General features: G+C 48.9%; 1 protein-coding gene across 2 annotated transcripts in view; it reads right to left on the bottom strand.

The window, feature by feature from the left end:
* Positions 1-22119, bottom strand: part of SRD5A2 (steroid 5 alpha-reductase 2) — a 110211-nt gene that overhangs the window by 26360 nt on the left and 61732 nt on the right. The gene's annotated exons all lie outside the window — the stretch shown is intronic.

The raw sequence follows: 22119 nt of genomic DNA, 5'->3' as shown, positions 1-22119 counted from the left end.
CTTTATGGTAAAAATGACATGTTATCTTTATTCTGTGGGTCACCACGGTTTAATAATCCCCACACTTTTCTATTATTGTACTACTTTTAATAAAACGTATACTTTTTTTTTTTTTTTTTTTTTTTTTTTTAACAAAAAGGTATGTTTAAATTCCCCAATTTTTTGACCTCCTATAACTTTATTATTTTGTTAACCAGTTTATGGGGCTGTATGGGGGCTCATTTTTTGCACAGTGATCTGTAGTTTTTATCTGTACCACTTTTGCATGTATGTGACCTTTTTAATAAATTTGTATCTCCTTTTTTTTCTAGGATGTAATTAAAAATCAGCAAAGCTTGTGTCATATATGGTTGGACTCCTCATTTTGATTTGATGGCAGAATTACTGAATTTAGAAGAATTGGGAGGTGTGCAAGTGGGCGTTGTAGTAATTATTTTATGATCTAGTGCTGACACACAGTGATTTTAAACAGTTTTATTACTGAAATAAATTGCATGCCCAATTGAAGCAGTGCATGTTTGTGAAAATAATCACCTATATTCATGGACGTAAATGTTGGCACCCCTGAAATTTTTCTAGAAAATGAAGTATTTCTCACAGAAAACGATTGGAGTAACACATGTTTTGCTATACACATGTTTATTCCCTTTGTGTGTATTGGAACTAAACGGAGGAAAAAAAGCTAATTGGTCACACCAAACTCCAAAAATGGGGTGGAAAAAATTATTGGCACCCTTTCAAAATTGTGAAAAATTAACATTTTAAAGCATGTGATGCTCCTTTAAACTCACCTGGGGCTAGTAACAGGTGGGGGCAATATAAAAATCACACCTGAAAGCAGATAAAAAGGAGAGCAGTTCACTTAATCTTTGTGTGTCTGTCTGTGTATGCCACACTAAGCATGGACAACAGAAAGAGAAGAGAACTTGAGAACCAAAATTGTGGAAAAATATCAACGATCTCAAGGTTCCAAGCCCATCTCCAGAAATCTGGATTTGCCTTTGTCCACAGTGCACAACATTATCAAGAAATTTCCATCCCATGGCACTGTAACTAATCTACCTGGCGGTGGACGGAAGAGAAAAATTTATGAAAGGTGTCAATGCAGGATAGTCTAGATGTTGGAAAAGCAGCCCCAAACAAGTTCCAAAGATATTCAAGCTGTCCTGCAGGCTTAAGGAGCATCAGTGTCAGCGTGAACTATCCGTCGACATTTAAAGGGGTACTCCGGTGCTTAGACATCTTATCCCCTATCCAAAGGATAGGGAGTCCCGCTGCTGGGGACCCCCGGGATCATGCACGCGGCACCCCATTTGTAATCAGTCCCCGGAGCGTGTTCGCTCCGGGTCTGATTACCGGCGACTACAGGGCGAGTGGCGTGTGACGTCACGCCTCCGCCCCCGTGTGACATCACGCTTCGCCCCTCAATGCAAGCCTACGGGAGGGGGTGTGATAGCTGTCACACCCCCTCCCATAGACTTGCATTGAGGGGCGGAGCGTGACATCACAAGCGGGCAGAGGCGTGACATCACATGCCGCCCGCCCTGTAGTCGCTAGTAATCAGACCCGGAGCGAACATGCACCGGGGACTGATTACAAACGGGGTGCCGCGTGCATGATCCTGGGGGTCCCCAGCAGCGGGACTCCCGCGATCAGGCATCTTATCCCCTATCCTTTGGATAGGGGATAAGATGTCTAAGCACCGGAGTACCCCTTTAAATAAAATGAAACGCTATGGCAGGAGACCCAGGAGGACCCCCACTGCTGACACAGAGACATAAAAAAGCAAGACTACATTTTGCCAAAAAATGAACTTGAGTAAGGCTCAGTTTCCACTTGTTTTTTTATCTGGCAGTTTTTGAAAAACTTCCACTGCAGTTTTTGAGCCAAAGCCAGAAGTGTATTCAAAAGGAATAGGACATATAAGGGAAGCACTTACACTTCCCCTCCCTTATGGATCCACTTCTGACTTTGGCTCAAAAACTGCAGTGGCAGTTTTTCAAAAACTGCCAGAAAAAAAAACAAGTGGAAACTTAGCCTAAGCCCAAATCCTTCTGGGAAAACGTCTTGTGGACAGATGAGACCAAGATAGAGCTTTTTGGTAAAGCACATCATTCTACTGTTTACCGAAAACAGAATGAGGCCTACAAAGAAAAGAACACACTACCTACAGTGAAATATGGTGGAGGTTCAATGATGATTTGGGGTTGTTCTGCTGCCTCTGGCACTTGGTGCCTTGAATGTGTGCAAGGCATCACGCAATCTCAGGATTACCAACGGATTTTGGGTCGCCCTGTACAGCCCAGTTTCAGAAAGCTGGGTTTGCATCCGAGATCTTTGGTCTTCCAGCAGGACAATGACCCCAAACATCTGTCAAAAAGCACCCAGAAATGGATGACAACAAAGTGCTTGAGAGTTCTGAAGTGACCAGCAATGAGTCCAGTTACTACAATCCTTTTCTGCGAGAAATACTTTATTTTCTAGAAAAATTTCAGGGGTGCAAACATTTACAGCCATGATTGTATTTCTTAAAGGGGTTATCCAGGAAAAAAAACTTTTTTTTTTTTTAATATATCAACTGGATCCAGAAAGTCTAAATGCTCTCTGATGACACGTGTCTCGGGAACCGCCCAGTTTAGAAGAGGTTCGCTATGGGGATTTGCTTCTAAACTGGGCAGTTCCCGAGACACGTGTCATCAGAGAGCACTTAGACAGAAAAGAACAACCTTAACTTCAGAAGCTCATAAGTACTGAAAGGATTAAGATTTTTTAATAGAAGTAATTTACAAATCTGTTTAACTTTCTGAAGCCAGTTGATATATATATATAAAAAGTTTATTCCTGGAATACCCCTTTAAGTAGCTATAACAGTAACCAACTTTACAATGTACTGGAGCATTGGACCAACATTTAGTAATTACACTTTTTTTTTGTGTGCATTTAACCCCTTAAGGACCAAGCGTTTTTCAGTTTTTGCACTTAAGGTTTTTCCTCCTTACATTTTAAAACTCATAACCCTTACAATTTTGCACCTAAAAATCCATATGATGTTTTTTTTTTTGTTATTTTTTGCGCCTCCAATTCTACTTTGTAATGACAGCAGTCATGTTACCAGAAAATCTATGGAGAAACGGAAAAAAAAATAAAATGAAGGAAAATGAAAGAAAAAACAAAATTCTGTAACTTTTGGGGGCTTCTGTTTCTGTGCAGTACACTTTTCGGTAAACATGACACCTTATCTTTATTCTGTATGTTCTTATGATTAAAATGATATCCTACTTATATAGGTTGATTTTGTTGTACTTCTGGAAAATATCATAACTACACGAACGAACGAACGAAAATGAATACGTTTAAAAATTGTCATCTTCTGACCCACTAACTTTTTTTTCCCACGAATGGGGCAGTATGAGGGCTCATTTTTTGCGCCGTGATCTGAAGTTTTTATCCATACCATTTTTGTTTGGATTGCTTTTTATGGTATAAAAAGTGACCAAAAAATACGCTATTTTGGACTATTTTTTTGCGCGTACACCATTGAATGATATATTTTTATGGTTCGGACATTTATGCATGCGGCAATACCACATGTTTTGTTTTTATTTACACACTTTTTTTTGTTTTTTAAATGGGAAAAGGGGGGTGATTCAGATTTTTTTTTTTTAGGGAAGGGGTTAAATCATATTTAACTTTTTTTTTTATGCAGTGTTATTGTTACGCCGAGCGCTCCGGGTCCCTGCTCCTCCCCGGAGCGCTCGCGGTGTTCTCCTCTCTGCAGCGCCCCGGTCAGACCCGCTGACCGGGAGCGCTGCACTGACATTCACGATGGGGATGCGATTCGCATAGCGGGACGCGCCCGCTCGCGAATCGCAATCCCAAGCCACTTACCCGTCCCGGTCCCCGGCTGTCATGCTCTGGCGCGTGCTCTCTAGGGCGCGCGCGTGCCAGCTCTCTAAGATTTAAAGGTCCAGTGCACCAGTGATTGGTGCCTGGCCCAATCAGTCTAATTAGCTTCCACCTGCTCCCTGTCCATATAACCTCACTTCCCCTTCACTTCCTTGCCGGATCTTGTTGCCTTGTGCCAGAGAAAGCGTTTAGTGTTGTCCAAAGCCTGTGTTCCAGACCTTCTGCTATCGCTATTGACTATGAACCTTGCCGCCTGCCCCGACCTTCTGCTACGTCTGACCTTGCCTCTGCCTAGTCCTTCTGTCCCACGCCTTCTCAGCAGTCAGCGAGGTTGAGCCGTTGCCGGTGGATACGACCTGGTTGCTACCGCCGCAGCAAGACCATCCCGCTTTGCGGCGGGCTCTGGTGAAAACCAGTAGCAACCTAGAACCGGTCCATCGACACGGTCCACGCCAATCCCTCGCTGACACAGAGGATCCTGTGAACCTGGTCCAGGGTAATTCTTCAGTAGGCGAGTACGCCATCCAATTTCGTACTCTCGCCTCCGAATTGTCTTGGAATAACGAGGCTCTCTGTGCGACCTTTAAAAAAGGCCTATCCAGTAGCATCAAGGATGTGCTGGCCGCACGAGAGATTCCTGCCAACCTGCAAGAACTTATTCATTTGGCCACCCGCATTGACATGCGTTTTTCTGAAAGACACCAAGAGCTCCGCCAGGAAAAAGACCTTGATCTCTGGGCACCTCTCTCACAGTATCCTTTGCAATCTACCCCTGTGCCTCCCGCCGAGGAGGCTATGCAAGTGGATCGGTCTCGCCTGACCCATGAAGAGAGGACTCGCCGTAGGGATAAAAATTTATGTCTGTACTGCGCTAGTACCGAACATTTCTTGGTGGATTGCCCTATTCCTCTTCCACGTCTGGGAAACGCACGCACGCACGCACCCAGCTCACGTGGGAGTGGCGTCTCTTGGTACGAAGTCTGCTTCTCCACGTCTCACTGTGCCCGTGCGGATTTCTCCTTCTGCCAACTCCTCCTTCTCAGCCGTGGCCTTCTTGGACTCTGGTTCTTCTGGAAATTTTATTCTGGCCTCTTTGGTGAATAGGTTCTGCATCCCGGTGACCCGTCTCGTCAAGACGCTCTACATTTCTTCGGTCAACGGAGTGAAGTTGGACTGCACTGTGCGTTACCGCACAGAACCCTTGCTTATGAGCATTGGACTGCATCACGAGAAAATTAAATTTTTCGTCCTGCCCAACTGCACCTCTGAAGTCCTCCTCGGTCTGCCATGGCTCCGGCATCATTCTCCCACCCTTGACTGGACCACCGGGGAGATCAAGAATTGGGGTCCTGCTTGCCGCAAGAAATGCATCACGTCTGCTCCCAGTCCCGTCTGTCGGGCCTCAGTGTCTCCTCCTGTGCCTGGTCTCCCCAAGGCCTATCAGGACTGTGCCGTGCCTCCTCATAGCCCCCATCCTGGTGACACTCTGCCCTGTGACATGCTTCACCCTCTGCCCCCCCTCCCCATTCCTACTGAACTACCTGCCGCTGGTGTAGCTACCCAGGACTTCTTTTTGTTCTAGAAGGAGACTCAAGAGGCGTCCCCTATGTTCTCGTCTCATTTGAAGGGACAAGGAGACAAAAAGAGGGGGAGACCTAAGGGGGGGTACTGTTACGCCGAGCGCGCCAGGTCCCTGCTCCTCCCCGGAGCGCTCATGGCGTTCTCCTCTCTGCAGCGCCCCGGTCAGACCCGCTGACCGGGAGCGCTGCACTGACATTCACGATGGGGATGCGATTCGCATAGTGGGACGCGCCCGCTCGCAAATCGCATCCCAAGCCACTTACCCATCCCGGTCCCCGGCTGTCATGTTCTGGCGCGCGCGGCTCCGCTCTCTAGGGTGCGCGCGCGCGCCAGCTCTCTAAGATTTAAAGGGCCAGTGCACCAGTGATTGGTGCCTGGCCCAATCAGTCTAATTAGCTTCCACCTGCTCCTTGTCCATATAACCTCACTTCCCCTTCACTTCCTTGCCGGATCTTGTTGCCTTGTGCCAGAGAAAGCGTTTAGTGTTGTCCAAAGCCTTTGTTCCAGACCTTCTGCTATCGCTATTGACTACGAACCTTGCCGCCTGCCCCGACCTTCTGCTACGTCTGACCTTGCCTCTGCCTAGTCCTTCTGTCCCACGCCTTCTCAGCAGTCAGCGAGGTTGAGCCGTTGCCGGTGGATACGACCTGGTTGCTACCGCCGCAGCAAGACCATCCCGCTTTGCGGCGGGCTCTGGTGAAAACCAGTAGCAACCTAGAACCGGTCCACCGACACGGTCCACGCCAATCCCTCGCTGACACAGAGGATCCACACCCAGCTAGCCGAATCATAACAGTTATAGCCGCCTCTAGTGGCGTTAACATTGCATACACTGATTGCAGGCACTGTTCAATGCATTGTCACGATGCCGGCTGGCAGGTAGTGGATCCTCTGTGCCAGAGAGGGATTGGCGTGGACCGTGCTAGAGGATCGGTTCTAAGTCACTACTGGTTTTCACCAGAGCCCGCCGCAAAGCGGGATGGTCTTGCTGCGGCGGTAGTGACCAGGTCGTATCCCCTAGCAACGGCTCAACCTCTCTGGCTGCTGAAGATAGGCGCGGTACAAGGGAGTAGACAGAAGCAAGGTCGGACGTAGCAGAAGGTCGGGGCAGGCAGCAAGGATCGTAGTCAGGGGCAACGGCAGAAGGTCTGGAATCACAGGCAAGGAACACACAAGGAACGCTTTCACTGGCACTAGGGCAACAAGATCCGGCGAGGGAGTGAAGGGGAAGTGAGGTGATATAGGGAAGTGCACAGGTGTAAACACTAATTGGAACCACTGCACCAATCAGCGGTGCAGTGGCCCTTTAAATCGCAAAGACCCGGCGCGCGCGCGCCCTAGGGAGCGGGGCCGCGCGCGCCGGGACAGAACTGACGGGGAGCGAGTAAGGTACGGGAGCCGGGGTGCGCATCGCGAGCGGGCGCTACCCGCATCGCGAATCGCATCCCGGCCGGAGGTGGTAACGCAGCGCCCCGGGTCCGTGGAACCGACCGGGGCGCTGCAGTGAGGGAAGTGTAGCGAGCGCTCCGGGGAGGAGCGGGGACCCGGAGCGCTCGGCGTAACAGTACCCCCCCCCTTGGGTCTCCCCCTCTTCTTGGGGCCTGAGAACCTGAGGATCAGACTTTTGTCCAGGATATTGTCCTCAGGTTCCCAGGACCTCTCTTCTGGACCACAACCCTCCCAATCCACTAAAAAAAAAGTTCTTCCCCTGACCTTTTTAGAGGCCAAAATCTCTTTGACAGAGAAGATGTCCGAGGAGCCGGAAACAGGAGTGGGAGGAACAGATTTAGGAGAAAAACGGTTGAGGATGAGAGGTTTAAGAAGAGAGACGTGAAAGGCATTAGGGATACGAAGAGAAGGAGGAAGAAGAAGTTTGTAAGAGACAGGATTAATTTGACACAAAACTTTAAAAGGACCAAGATAGCGTGGTCCCAACTTATAGCTCGGGACACGGAAACGGACATATTTAGCGGAGAGCCATACCTTGTCTCCAGGGGAAAAAATGGGAGGAGCTCTTCTTTTCTTATCTGCGAATCTCTTCATGCGAGAAGAAGCCTGTAAGAGAGAATTTTGGGTCTCTTTCCATATGGTGGAAAGATCACGAGAAATTTCATCCACAGCGGGCAGACCAGAGGGCAAGGGGGTAGGGAGGGGGGGAAGAGGGTGACGGCCGTACACCACGAAAAACGGAGATTTGGAGGAAGATTCAGAGATTCTGAAATTATACGAGAATTCGGCCCAAGGTAGAAGATCTGCCCAGTCATCCTGGCGGGAGGAAACAAAATGTCGTAAATAGTCACCCAAGATCTGGTTAATTCTCTCTACTTGTCCATTGGATTGAGGATGGTATGCAGAAGAAAAATTTAATTTAATCTTGAGTTGTTTACAGAGAGCCCTCCAGAATTTAGACACAAATTGGACGCCTCTATCCGAGACGATCTGTGTAGGCAACCCGTGAAGACGAAAAATGTGTACAAAAAATTGTTTAGCCAACTGAGGCGCTGAAGGAAGACCAGGAAGAGGAATGAAATGTGCCATTTTGGAGAATCGATCAACGACCACCCAAATAACAGTGTTGCCATGGGATGGGGGTAAGTCAGTAATAAAATCCATACCAATCAGAGACCAAGGTTGTTCGGGGACAGGTAGAGGATGAAGAAAACCAGCGGGCTTCTGGCGAGGAGTCTTATCCCGGGCACAGATAGTGCAGGCTCGCACAAAGTCCACCACATCAGTCTCTAGAGTCGGCCACCAATAGAAGCGAGAGATGAGTTGCACAGATTTCTTGATGCCCGCATGACCTGCGAGATGGGAGGAGTGACCCCATTTGAGGATCCCAAGGCGTTGGCGTGGAGAAACAAAGGTCTTTCCTGGAGGAGTTTGCCTGATGGAGGCTGGAGAAGTGGAAATCAGGCAGTCAGGAGGAATGATGTGTTGAGGAGAGAGTTCAATTTCAGAGGCATCTGAGGAACGAGAGAGAGCATCGGCCCTAATGTTTTTATCAGCAGGCCGAAAGTGAATTTCAAAATTAAATCGGGCAAAGAACAGAGACCACCTGGCCTGACGAGGATTCAGCCGTTGGGCAGACTGGAGGTAGGAGAGGTTCTTGTGATCGGTGTAAATAATAACTGGAAATCTTGATCCCTCCAGCAGATGCCTCCATTCCTCAAGTGCTAATTTAATGGCTAGAAGCTCTCGATCCCCGATGGAGTAGTTCCTCTCCGCCGGAGAGAAGGTCCTGGAAAAAAAACCACAAGTAACAGCATGCCCGGAAGAGTTTTTTTGTAGAAGGACAGCTCCAGCTCCCACTGAGGAGGCATCAACCTCCAATAGGAAGGGTTTAGATGGGTCAGGTCTGGAGAGCACGGGAGCCGAAGAAAAGGCAGACTTGAGTCGTTTAAAGGCGTCTTCCGCTTGAGGAGGCCAAGACTTGGGATCGGCATTTTTTTTTGTTAAAGCCACAATAGGAGCCACAATGGTAGAAAAATGTGGAATAAATTGCCTGTAATAATTGGCGAACCCCAAAAAACGTTGGATGGCACGGAGTCCGGAGGGGCGTGGCCAATCTAAGACGGCAGAGAGTTTATCTGGGTCCATTTGTAGTCCCTGGCCAGAGACCAAGTATCCTAGAAAAGGAAGAGATTGGCATTCAAACAGACATTTCTCTATTTTGGCATAGAGTTGATTATCACGAAGTCTCTGAAGAACCATACGGACATGCTGGCGGTGTTCTTCAAGATTGGCAGAAAAAATCAGGATATCGTCCAGATATACAACAACACAGGAGTATAGTAGATCACGAAAAATTTCATTAACAAAGTCTTGGAAGACGGCAGGGGCGTTGCATAGACCAAAGGGCATGACCAGATACTCAAAGTGTCCATCTCTGGTGTTAAATGCCGTTTTCCATTCATCCCCCTCTCTGATGCGGATGAGATTATAAGCACCTCTTAAGTCCAGTTTGGTAAAAATATGGGCACCTTGGAGACGATCAAAGAGTTCAGAGATGAGGGGTAGGGGGTAGCGGTTCTTAACCGTGATTTTATTAAGACCGCGGTAGTCAATGCAAGGACGTAGAGAGCCATCTTTTTTGGACACAAAGAAAAATCCGGCTCCGGCAGGAGAGGAGGATTTACGGATAAAGCCCTTTTTTAAATTTTCTTGGACGTATTCAGACATGGCAAGAGTCTCTGGGACGGACAGAGGATAGATTCTGCCCCGGGGTGGAGTAGTGCCCGGGAGGAGGTCAATGGGACAATCATAAGGCCTGTGAGGAGGTAGAGTCTCAGCTTGTTTTTTGCAAAAAACGTCCGCAAAGTCCATATAGGCCTTAGGGAGACCGGTTACATGAGGAAGCACAGGGACACGGCAAGGTTTACTGGGAACCGGTTTTAAGCAGTCCTTGGAACAAGAGGGCCCCCAACTCTTGATCTCCCCAGTGGACCAATCCAGGATTGGGGAATGGAGTTGAAGCCAGGGAAGTCCAAGAAGGATTTCAGAAGTGCAATTGGGGAGGACCAACAGTTCAATCCTCTCGTGATGAGATCCGATGCACATTAGAAGGGGCTCCGTGCGGAAACGTATAGTACAGTCCAATCTTTCATTGTTTACACAATTGATGTAGAGGGGTCTGGCGAGACTGGTCACCGGGATGTTGAACCTGTTGACGAGAGAGGCTAAGATGAAATTTCCTGCAGATCCAGAGTCCAAGAAGGCCACAGCAGAGAAGGAGAAGGCAGAGGCAGACATCCGCACAGGCACAGTAAGACGTGGAGAAGCAGAGTAGACATCAAGGACTGTCTCACCTTTGTGCGGAGTCAGCGGACGTCTTTCCAGGCGGGGAGGACGGATAGGACAATCCTTCAGGAAGTGTTCGGTACTAGCACAGTACAGGCAGAGATTCTCCATGCGGCGTCGAGTCCTCTCTTGGGGTGTCAGGCGAGACCGGTCGACCTGCATAGCCTCCACGGCGGGAGGCACAGGAACAGATTGCAGGGGACCAGAGGAGAGAGGAGCCGGGGAGAAGAAACGCCTCGTGCGAACAGAGTCCATATCCTGGCGGAGCTCCTGACGCCGTTCGGAAAAACGCATGTCAATGCGAGTGGCAAGATGGATGAGTTCATGTAGGTTAGCAGGGATTTCTCGTGCGGCCAGAACATCTTTAATGTTGCTGGATAGGCCTTTTTTAAAGGTCGCGCAGAGTGCCTCATTATTCCAGGATAATTCTGAAGCAAGGGTACGGAACTGTACGGCATACTCGCCAACGGAAGAATTACCCTGGACCAGGTTCAACAGGGCAGTCTCAGCAGAAGAGGCTCGGGCAGGTTCCTCAAAGACACTTCGAATTTCCGAGAAGAAGGAGTGTACAGAGGCAGTGACAGGGTCATTGCGGTCCCAGAGCGGTGTGGCCCAAGCCAGGGCTTTTCCAGACAGCAGGCTGACTACGAAAGCCACCTTAGACCTTTCAGTGGGGAACTGGTCCGACATCATCTCCAAGTGTAATGAACATTGGGAAAGAAAGCCACGGCAAAACTTAGAGTCCCCATCAAATTTATCCGGCAAGGATAGTCGTATTCCAGAAGCGGCCACTCGCTGCGGAGGAGGTACAGGAGCTGGCGGAGGAGATGATTGCTGGAGCTGTGGTAGTAACTGTTGTAGCATAACAGTCAGTTGAGACAGCTGTTGGCCTTGTTGCGCAATCTGTTGTGACTGCTGGGCGACCACCGTGGTGAGGTCAGCGACAACTGGCAGAGGAACTTCAGCGGGATCCATGGCCGGATCTACTGTCACGATGCCGGCTGGCAGGTAGTGGATCCTCTGTGCCAGAGAGGGATTGGCGTGGACCGTGCTAGAGGATCGGTTCTAAGTCACTACTGGTTTTCACCAGAGCCCGCCGCAAAGCGGGATGGTCTTGCTGCGGCGGTAGTGACCAGGTCGTATCCCCTAGCAACGGCTCAACCTCTCTGGCTGCTGAAGATAGGCGCGGTACAAGGGAGTAGACAGAAGCAAGGTCGGACGTAGCAGAAGGTCGGGGCAGGCAGCAAGGATCGTAGTCAGGGGCAACGGCAGAAGGTCTGGAATCACAGGCAAGGAACACACAAGGAACGCTTTCACTGGCACTAGGGCAACAAGATCCGGCGAGGGAGTGAAGGGGAAGTGAGGTGATATAGGGAAGTGCACAGGTGTAAACACTAATTGGAACCACTGCACCAATCAGCGGTGCAGTGGCCCTTTAAATCGCAAAGACCCGGCGCGCGCGCGCCCTAGGGAGCGGGGCCGCGCGCGCCGGGACAGAACTGACGGGGAGCGAGTAAGGTACGGGAGCCGGGGTGCGCATCGCGAGCGGGCGCTACCCGCATCGCGAATCGCATCCCGGCCGGAGGTGGTAACGCAGCGCCCCGGGTCCGTGGAACCGACCGGGGCGCTGCAGTGAGGGAAGTGTAGCGAGCGCTCCGGGGAGGAGCGGGGACCCGGAGCGCTCGGCGTAACATGCATTGCCATAGGAATGCGTTGATCAGTGTTTTCTACGCTTGATTGCTCAAGCCTGGATTTCAGGCTTTGAGCAATCAAAGACCGATCAGACAGCGATTTCACCGCGGAGATCCTGAACAGCTCCACAGAGTTAGCCGTTATGGATTTCTCCAGTTTTAGACGCTGCAATCAACTTTGATCACGGCGTCTAAAGGGTTAATACCGGACATCAGCCCATTCGGCGATGTCTGGTATTAGCCGCGGGTCCTGGTTGCTGATAGCAACCGGGACCCTGCAGATACGAAGCGCGGTCAGCTTCTAAGTATGCTTCACAGATCTGGAGCCGACTATGGACGTAAATATACGCCAGTGGTCGTTAAGGGGTAAAAGGGAACCCTTTATAAGTATCAGCAACACCTTGTACATCTGAAGAACAGGTCCCTGGCTGGATGTAGTCTTTAAAAACAACTTTTAAAAATGTCCTGCAGCATGTGTAAATTAGCCATTGTGGCCTGCAGCTTTTGGTGTTAGTCACTGATCCCCCCATTCATAGTTTGTGTGAGTGACAGCCCAGGCAAGTCTGATGTCACTGCTCTTCTTGTTAATTTCCTGCATAGGCATACATCATACAACATAACGCAGTGTGCATGCCCAGAGATCAAACTGTGCAAGAATTTGTCAAGAAGAGCAGTTATATCAGTGTGATTACAGTCTGGGGCACGATGACTAGTTCTAAAAGCCATGTGCCAATTTTAACCCCTTAACGACCGCAGACGTAAATGTACGTCCTGATTTGGCGGGACTTCCCGCACCAGGACATACATTTACGTCCTGTGTATGACCGCGAGCATCGGAACGATGCTCCCGTCATACACGGCAGGTTCCGGCGATCATGCAGATGTCCACCATTAACTCCTCAGATGCCGTGATCAATACAGATCACGGCATCTGCAGCAGTGCGGTACTTAGAATGGATGATCGGCCGGAGGTCCCCTCACCTGGCATCTCCTGGGGTCTTCTGCGCTGGCCTGAGATCGAGCAGACCAGAGCAGAAGATCACCGATAATACTGATCAGTGCTGTGTCCTATAGCACTGAACAGTATTAGCAATCAAAGGATTGCTATAGGTAGTCCCTTATGGGGACATAAAAAGTGTAAAATAAAAGTTGAAAAATTTAAAAATAAAAAGTAAAAAAAAGTGAAAAATCCCCTCCCCCAATAAAAATGAAAATTGTCAGTTTTTCCCATTTTACCCCAAAAAGCGTACATTTTTTTTTATAAACATATTTGGTGTGTAACTGTCCATACTATCAAAATATTATTTTAATTATCCCGTACGGTGAATGGCGTAAATGTTAAAAATTTAAGTCCAAAAATGCAGCTTTTTTTGTCACATTTTATTTAAAAAAAAATGTATAAAAAATGATCTAAAGGTTTTATGTGCAAATGCGGTATTGATAAAAAGAACAGATGAAGGTGCAAAAAATTAGCCCTCATACCGCCCTATATATGGAAAATTGAAAAAGTTATAGGTGGTCAAAATAAAGCGATTTTAGATTACTGATTTTGTACAAAAAGTTTTAGATTTTTTTTAAGTGGTACAAAAATATAAAAGTATCTAGCCATGGGTATCATTTTAATCATATTGACCCACAGAATAAAGAACACATGTAATTTTTACCTTAAAGTGTATAGTGTAAAAACAAAACCCTCCAAAATGCGCCAAATTTTGGTTTTCCTTTAAATTTCCTCCCTAAAATTTTTTTGGGGGGTTCGCCATACATTTTATGGTAAAATTAGAGGTTTCATTATAAAGCACAATTGGTCACGCAAAAAACAAGCTCTGATATGGGTCTGTAGATGGAAATATAAAGGAGTTATGGATTTTAGAAGGCGAGGAGGAAAAAACGAAAATGCAAAAATAAAATTGGCCTGGTCCTTAAGGGGTTAAAGGTTGTTTTTACCACTTTATTGGACGGCCAAAAAGTCACCCAGACATGGTAAAGAACCTTATCTTCAGATGTATATGGTGTTACTGGTATTTATAAAGTTTATGCGTTATGTGAACTTAAACATATTTAAAATGTGTAAGCATTTATACACCCTGTTCCAAATTATTATGCAAATTCAATTTAAGTGTCACAAAGATTAAATATATAGTTTTTCAGTTTAACTCTTGGATGGCATTGGGCATTGTGTCTCAGGGCTCTTTTGATCACTGAAAACAATCTCTGACACCTACGGTAGATTGCCAGGTGAGCCCAATTTATGAAAAAAACTGGTGGGTGTTCCATTATTAAGCAGAGCACCATTTTCAAGCAATATGGGGAGGAAAAAGGATCTCTCTGCTGCCAAAAAGAGTGAAATAGTTCAATGCCTTGAACGAGGTATGAAAACATTTGATATTTCACGAAAACTTAAGCGTGAACATAGCATTATTAAGAGATTTGTAGCTTATTCAGAGCACAGATAGGTTTGTGCAGATACAGGCACATTGAGGAAGATTTCTGCCAGATCCATGCATCAGATCAAGTGAATTAAAATACCATTACAAAGCAACAAACAGATATTTGAAACTGCTGGTGCCTCTGGAGTCCCACGGACATAAAGGTGTATAGTGCTCCAGAGTCTTGCAACATAAACCTTCTGTTCGGCCACCAATAACCAATGCTCACAAGCAGAAAAGGCTGCATTGGGCAGAAAAACACATGAAGATTAATTTTCAAACAGTCCGGTTCACTGATGAGTGCTGTGCAACCCTAGATGGTCCAGATGGATGTAGTAGTGGATGGCCACCCTATTCCAACAAGGCTACAATGTCAGCAAGGCAGGTGGAGTCATGTTTTGGGCCGGAATCATGAAAAGAGAGCTGGTTGGCCCCTTTAGTGTCCCCGAAGGTGTAAAGACTACCTCTGCAAAGTATGTGGAGTTTCTGACTGACCACTTTCTTCCCTGGCATAGAAGGAAGAACTATGCTTTTCTGTAATAAAAGCATCTTCATGCATGGCAATGCACCATCTCATGCTGAAAAGAATAGGAGAGAAAGTCATGGTGTGGCCTCCATCCTCCCTTGACCTCAATCCTATTGAGAAACTTTGGAGCATCCTCAAGCAAAAGATCTATAAGGGTGGGAGGCTGTTTACATCAAACAGCAGCCCTGGGAGGCTATTCTGACATCTTGCAAACAAATTCAAGCAGAAACTGACAAGTTCAATGGCTGTAAGACTTGTGAAGCTGCTATCAAATAAGGGGTGGCCTTGACGTGGTGAGTGGGCTTGTACTTTTTGATCAAAATGTATACTAACAAGCTGTTTTTGAAATTTATGCTGAGAAGCAAGTAGATCAAATTACAAATGGTGCATGTGTGGCTGTGTTTCTCTTTTTGTGTTGCACATTTGTAGTCTCTCCCTTCTTCCATGGCCAGCACTCCGCTCCACCCATTTGGCCCAAGTGTTTTTAATTAGCAGGAAACTGTATAAGGGTTTCCTCCTACCATTCTCCCAGCCCTCTGGCAGTGAGCACATGGTAGGTTTCATACTGGTGTGGTTCTCTGTGGTGGCCATTGTTTCTGTGATGCTTTGTCTGTGAGGTGGAGTGGCCCAGAGCCAGGGGCCTGGTCGGGCAGTAGTGGGGCTGCCTGGCCACTGGGTCGCTCCCCCGTTGGGCATGGGGTCTCTGAGGCAGTGGTCGCCACCGGGCGCTACACCAGTGTCAGGTTAGGGATCCACTCTAACGAGGTGGCCTTGACGTGGCGAGTGGGCTTGAACTTTTTGATCAAAATGTATACTAACAACCTGTTCGTTTTTTAAATTATGCTGAGAAGCAAGTAGCTCAAATTACAAATGGCGGATGTGTGGCTGTGTTTCTCTTTTTGTGTTGCCTATGTTAAAATGTAACCTGACCTGTTAAAATGTTGTTAAAAGTTTGATTGAAATTGCTTTTGATTTCAGTAAGTATGCTGCAAACACAACAAATGACAATTTTCAGTTCTTCACAACCTATAAAATGTTTTGAAACTTACTGTGTGTAATAATTTGGAACAGTAAATTGTACGTTTTTTTTATGTAAAAAAAAAATGTTATCATTTAGGTTTGTTCAATAAAATTTGAATTGTTGAATTGTTCTTTTTAATAGTTGATAACATGAGAATTATGCTGACTGTAAAAATAACATTTGCATACTAATTTGGAACAGGGTGTAAACATGTTGTGCTTGAGAGATATAAATACTACCCCCTATGTTCTCTCTTGGTTTTGTCCTGTTGCCCTTGGTTATGACTATCTTTGGGTATCCACTGAGATGGTTGGGCATACTTAGTTCAACAGCATATTGCTTGTTAGTATTTACTGTGTATGCAAGCAAGGGGCATTTGTGGTGTCCCAGCACCAGTAGCTGTCCCATGGCTGGGGTGTCTTGGGCAGCTTTACAGCAGAGGGTGTTGGGACCACTAGAGTTCTACTGTTACCTTAATTATGAGTGTCTTTTAATGCCAGATAACATATTTTTCTAAATTGATGTATGTAGTGTACTCTTAAATAAGAGCAGTGTGAACCCCATGTGATCCTGCCTGCCAATGAGAACCCCAAAAGTCTCCCCTATCAGTGGGGTGCAGGGGAGGAGTTAGTCTGTTCACCCTAGTGTGGCTCCTGAGCAACACCTTAGCTCAGGTGTGCTGTGTGTCATGTGCTCTAAGGAGAGGCCTACTTCAAATAAAATCTCTCATCCTGCATAATTACTCGCAAGGAAGAAATTCATGCCTCTGCGGACAAGTCTTCAGTATTTGACAGGACCCTAGCTACCAGGAATCAATCTTCCATCTCACAAGTCAGTATAAATCTGTTGGGTGTAAGCACCACAAGTCTCAGCAAGGCAACAGGGCTCCCAAGGGGTTACACTGCACGTTCACGTCAAAAGCTAACTGTATGTGTATTACCATCTGTAATCTAAAACCTGACGTCTGTGTGTTCATTTACTCCCCGTGTCTGGCCAAGCTGTCTCCAACTTAGAACCGTGTATAGGATAACTATGCCCTGGCGTCACAAAGTGATCAGGTATTTCCACGAACAAAACCCTTTGTCACCACAACCAAATCTTGGCATGCACGAACAGGATTCGGGTGTGTGCCTATAAAACCCCCCAGTCTGAACTGTATGCTAGAAGCCGCACGGAGTGTGCAACAGTTTATGCACCAGAACCATTTTACGGGACTTTGCGTTATGCAGACCGGCGTTAAGGAAATAGAGGGGGAGTACTTTTTATTCAAGGCCATACTGTGTGTGAAGATTGCTAAAGGCTATGTATTTCTAGTTTTCCAGTATGTGTAAGCAGCACAACAAATTCATGCTGTGTCACAGAATCCAATCTGCCCCAGCAGTGGTCAATCCAGCAACCGCAAGGAATTTCCGCCAGACGGAACGCCCCGCCCCTGGGTGTGGGAACCAAGTTGTTGTACCAAAGCCTAAGTGGAAGTCAAAGGACCGCCCCCCTGTTGCACAGGGAATTGTTGAAGAGGTTGCACAGATCATGTACTTCCGGTTGGTGGCCATTTTGGGGGACCCTGCTATAAAGCCTGCAGCAGGACTCCACCCATCAGATTTGTCTTGTGGGGAAGGAGGGGAAGTGCACCAAGATGGAGACTCCACGTGGGAAGCTTAGCCAAGCGGGCCCGCAGCAAGCGGCAGCCGCTGAAGTTTTGGCGGCCCGTTCCATCGGCCTAAAGGACCGCGTCAGTGATGCCAGCATGTCACCGGGGACTCCGCCGGCCAGCGAAAGTCCGAATAAGCAGTCTTCTGTATCATCCCAGGCACCATCACCAGTGAGGCTCTCGCCCCACTTCACCTTGTGGGGATCCTGGGCATTGCTCCGCAGTGAAGTCTCGGAGGTTAGTACCCCTTCAGTGACCAGGTTCACCTCACTGTGTCCTTGCTCCAGTTCTAAACCGGTGTTTGCCACCATGCTAGATCCGGAACCCATCGTAAGGCCCAAGTCGCCTCCGCTACCACGGTGGGTCTTTGGGGATGAGACCCAATTTCTGAAGTATATGAGGGAAGCCTTGGATCCGTTGCCAGAAAATGGAAGAGCTGGCGACGGTTCCCTTTCCTAAAGCTACAGCAATGCTGAGGGAGAAACTACACTGGTCCAAAAAATAAAGGGAACACTTAAACAACACAATGTAACTTCAAGTCAATCACACTTCTGTGAAATCACACTGTTCACTCAGGAAGCAACATTGATTGACAATCAATTTCACATACTGTTGTGCAAATGGAACAGACAACAGGTGGAAATTATAGGCAATTAGCAAGATACCCCCCCATAAAGGGGTGGTTCAGCAGGTGGTGACCACAGTCCACTTCTCAGTTCCTATGCTTCCTGGCTGATGTTTTGGTCACTTTTGAATGCTGGTGGTGCTTTTACTCTGGTGGTAGCATGAGATGGTGTCTACAACCCACACAAGTGGCTCAGGTAGTGCAGCTCATCCAGGATGGCACATCAATGCGAGCTGTGGCAAGAAGGTTTTGCTGTTTCTGTCAGCATAGTTTCCAGAGCATGGAGGCGCTACCAGGAGACAGGCCAGTACATCAGGAGACATGGAGGAGGCCGTAGGAGGGCAACAACCCAGCAGCAGGACCGCTACCTCTGCCTTTGTGCAAGGAGGAGCCCTGCAAAATGACCTCCAGCAGGTCACAAATGCGCATATGTCCACTCAACGGTCAGAAACAGACTCCATAAGGGTGTTATGAGGGCCACACGTCCACAGGAGGGGGTTGTGCTTACAGCCCAACACCATGCAGGGCGTTTGGCATTTGCCAGAGAACACCAAGATTGGCAAATTTGTCACTGGCGCCCAGTGTTCTTCACAGATGAATGCAGGTTCACACTGAGCACATGTGACAGACTTGACAGAGTCTGGAGATGCCGTGGAGAACGTTCTGCTACCTGCAACATCCTCCAGCATGACCAGTTTGGCGGTGGGTCAGTAATAGTGTGGGGTGGCATTTCTTTGGGGGGCCGCACAGCTCTCCATGTGCTTGCCAGAGGTAGCCTGACTGCCATTAGGTACCAAGATGAGATCCTCACACCCCTTGTACAACCATATACTGTTTTCAGTGGGCCCTGGGTTCTTCCTAATACAAGACTATGCTAGACCTCATGTGTCTGGAGTGTGTCAGCAGTTCCTGCAAGAAGAGCGCATTGATGCTATGGACTGTCCTGCCGACTGTCCAGGTCTGGGAGGACATCCCTCAGGAGACAATCCACCACCTCATCAGGAGCATGCCCAGGCATTGTAGGGAGGTCATACAGGCACGTGGAGGCCGCACACACTACTGAGCCTCATTTTGACTTGTTTAAGGATATTACATCAAAGTTGGATCAGCCTGTAGTGTGGCTTTCCACTTGGATTTTGAGTGTCACTCCATATCCAGACCTCCATGGGTTGATAAATGTGATTCCCATTGATAGTTGAATGTGCTAAAAAATTATGTAAAGACGAAAGTATTTCAAACGATTAGTTTATTCATTCTGATCTAGCATGTGTTATCTTGTGTTCACTTTTTTTTTGAGCAGTGTATGTTCCCTAACATCAGCGCCACGGTCCCCTTGCCTGAAGGTTTGGCCAGAAGAGTGGGTGCTAACTGTGTCTACTGCAGCGCGTGCTGCCTCTATTCAAGTGGTGGTCACAGTCAGCCCAACCTCTCTGGGTCCCAACTGTCCGGGGTCTTCTAGATCCAGAGTATTACTACACCCTCTGAGACCCCTCGTTCACCTTGCCATCTGATGAGGAAAGAAGAAAGAGGTTGTCCACCTGAGTGGGAACTCCAACCTCCACCCTACTAAAAGTCTGCAACGGGGGGGGGGGGGGGGGGGGGAAGTGTGGCGTGGCTTGGATGGCTGTCTGAGCAGACATGTGCTAAGTGAGCTCCTGCCATCCTGTAGATAATCCTGTGAATATCCTAACCATCCTGCTTGAAATCAAGTGCTGCACTGTCCTGCAGGGCCCCTGCTGCTTGGGGGATCCCTGTGAAGGTGCTATTTGGAGTTTGGGGGGTGCTTGGAGTGTGCCCGGCTGTTGGCTGTGCTTTGGGCCTTGAAGCCTGTGGCCTCCGGCGGCCCCTGCCTGCATCTGCTTGCTGCTGCGGGGCTCCCTGGAGAGCTGAAGAGACCCCCTGCCTACCTGTCTGTCCAGCGCCGGTGGGTCCGGTGCCCGGGAGCTGCGGAAGACCGGTGGCGGGGGCTTGCGGAGATCCTCTTCTGGGCGGCTGCGTGGTCCCGGGCGCCATCTTGGGAAGATCCTCTAGGCCTTCTGTCTCCGCAGCCGCTTGCTGGCGGGTACGCCTCCGCCTGTGCAGGGAAGTGCGCTAACGGCGGAGTCCTCGGGGACCCGGTGAAGCGGAGGAGGCCGCGTCGCTGAGGAGGAGCGCTTCGGTGGCACGGGTGGGAGAGTGGTCCTGAGGCGTGGAGGCCATCATCCTGTCGGGCCTGCGGGGGCTCTTGCCGGAGTCCCTGCACTGTGAGCAGTAAGTGGCTGGTCCTGCTGGGGAGACTTCCTGGGCAGTATTTTGAGGGTGGGGGGGCGCCCCAGTGACCTTGTCCTTGAAACAGCTGGAGGTTCCCTGTGTTGTGGGGTGGGGAGCTGCTGTATTGCACCTTCCTAAGGACTGTATGCTGGACTGTGTACTACCTGTGTGTATCTGGGGGTGCTGCCATACTCTCCTTTCCCCCCTGTTGCCCCATCATCCATCATTACCTCTGCTCCTCGCTCCCCCCTCCCTTCCCTCCTCCACGACTGCCGGCCCTAACATCTGGACTTTATTGTCTTCACTACTACTGGACTTTCCTCAGTATTTGCTTTCTCAGGGCACTGCGTGTTTGTTCTATTACATTATCTGGCCCTTGGTATGGACAGGAGGAATAAAGACAGCTCAGGCCCCTCACAGTAGGGAGCCGGCGGGCCTACTACATCTAGTACTGTGGTGGCGATACAGCAGGAGGTAGCTGCTAAACTGGAGCAGTTTGCACTGAGGCCGCTGTCCCCTGACTCTCCTATCCGTAAGGACGGCCCCTTACCAATTGCTAATATGGGGACCATTGTGGCGGATTCCTTGGTGTCGTTGCCGGACACCCCCTCTGCTCTCATTGGTGTGGCAGCTGTCGCCCTCAAGGGACCTCCTGCTGAACCCACCATGGCTGCTGTATTTGCGGAAATTCAAAGATGTAATACTACCCTCTCTCTGCTCACTGCTCAAGTGGGTACTGTGCAGATATATCCCTAATGAGACATGATGTTACGCCGAGCGCTCCGGGTCCCCGCTCCTCCCCGGAGCGCTCACAGCGTTCTCCTATTCGCAGCGCCCCGGTCAGACCTGCCGACCGGGTGCGCTGCGATAATGTTCCCAGCCGGGATGCGATTCGCGATGCGGGACGCGCCCGCTCGCGATGCGCATCCCGACTCGCTTACCAGACCCGTTCCCCGTCTGTGCTGTCCCGGCGCGCGCGGCCCCTTGCGATTTAAAGGGCCAGTGCGCCACTGATTGGCGCATGAGGTTTTATCAGTACCTTCACCTGTGCACTTCCCTTCTTATACCTCACTTCCCCTGCACTCCCTTGCCGGATCTTGTTGCCATTGTGCCAGTGAAAGCGTTTCCTTGTGTGTTCCTAGCCTGTGTTCCAGACCTCCTGCCGTTGCCCCTGACTACGATCCTTGCTGCCTGCCCTGACCTTCTGCTACGTCCGACCTTGCTCTTTTCTACTCCCTTGTACCGCGCTTATCCCAGCAGTCAGAGAGGTTGAGCCGTTGCCGGTGGATACGACCTGGTTGCTACCGCCGCTGCAAGACCATCCCGCTTTGCGGCGGGCTCTGGTGAATACCAGTAGCAACTTAGAACCGGTCCACCGACACGGTCCACGCCAATCCCTCTCTGGCACAGAGGATCCACCTCCAGCCAGCCGAATCGTGACACATGACCTGCAAAAAGTGACTGACCGTACCTCTGCTGCAGAAGGCAGGATTAGTGATGTGGAGGATGCTGTTGTTGCTTTAGTCCGGGACTCTACCAGACACAGTCAGGATATTGCCCTGCTCAAAGCTAAAGCGAATGACTTGGAGAATCGCTTGCGCCGAAACAATGTGCGCATAGTGGGATTGCCTGAAAAATGTGA

This window comes from Hyla sarda, chromosome 3 (genome assembly GCF_029499605.1).
Source record: "Hyla sarda isolate aHylSar1 chromosome 3, aHylSar1.hap1, whole genome shotgun sequence".
In the NCBI taxonomy this organism is placed as follows: domain Eukaryota; kingdom Metazoa; phylum Chordata; class Amphibia; order Anura; family Hylidae; genus Hyla; species Hyla sarda.
The sequence above is the reverse complement of the archived record's forward strand: the minus strand, read 5'-3'. Positions and strand labels throughout refer to the sequence as shown.